Here is an 829-nt window from a genome sequence, read left to right as displayed (position 1 = left end):
ATTTACATAAATTATACGTAAACATTAAATTATTGATTTAGACATTAAAAGAAAAAATATTATATTAAACTTAATATTTAACAAATTCTTCAAATAACAAAACTTTTCTTGAAAAGTGACACATTTCTCTCTTTAATTTGTTTTGTATTACGTTAATTAACTTGGTTTTAATTAGTTTTAAGCTGCCTCTTCGCTTGGTATTGGCGAAGTTAGTCTTTTATATTTCGAATTTTATGTAATAAAAAAAGTATTTTTTAAATATCTAAATATAGCGCTTATAAATATTTAATCCGAGATAATAAAAAAAAGACTTTACGCATTTTGACATTTAAATTTATCTTTGTATTTTAATTGAATAACTGCCTTAGAAAATAGACTTCAGACGACACTGCAAACTTCGATTTTCATTCAATCGAGTACGCAAGTATTAGCGGTTATTTTCCTTCTCCATTAAAAAAAAATAAGGCGAAGGTGTTACATCTCTCCCCAAAAGAACTCAATGACATAGACACGTGCACACATTTCTGCTCAATATTGCAGCACAACAAACGCAAACATTTTAATTTGTTAAAAAGGAGAAAAAATAACCTCGAGGAAGACCAGTCCATAAGGGCGAAACGTATAAAATATTGGCACTGCTTAAATAGAGGTCCTGTAGGGTTAGTTTTTAGGGACCTCTGTATTTAAGTAGTATCAAAATGTTTCTTAATGTTAATAGTTACACAAAAGAACTTGAGCGAAGTCTTCATGGCACCTATGAATAACAACAGGGATAACAAGAAGAACAATATTAAAAATGATCAAAAATATGTTCCATGACAAACTGGTT

At 28.7% G+C, this 829-nt stretch overlaps 1 protein-coding gene across 1 annotated transcript in view; it reads left to right on the top strand.

Moving 5' to 3' along the window:
• The window catches only part of LOC106867320 (gelsolin-like protein 2), a 64,000-nt gene that overhangs the window by 933 nt on the left and 62,238 nt on the right, over positions 1-829 (top strand). The window lies entirely within an intron of this gene.

Source organism: Octopus bimaculoides, chromosome 3, assembly GCF_001194135.2.
Source record: "Octopus bimaculoides isolate UCB-OBI-ISO-001 chromosome 3, ASM119413v2, whole genome shotgun sequence".
NCBI classification, from domain to species: domain Eukaryota; kingdom Metazoa; phylum Mollusca; class Cephalopoda; order Octopoda; family Octopodidae; genus Octopus; species Octopus bimaculoides.
This window is presented reverse-complemented; position numbering and strand designations above follow the sequence as displayed.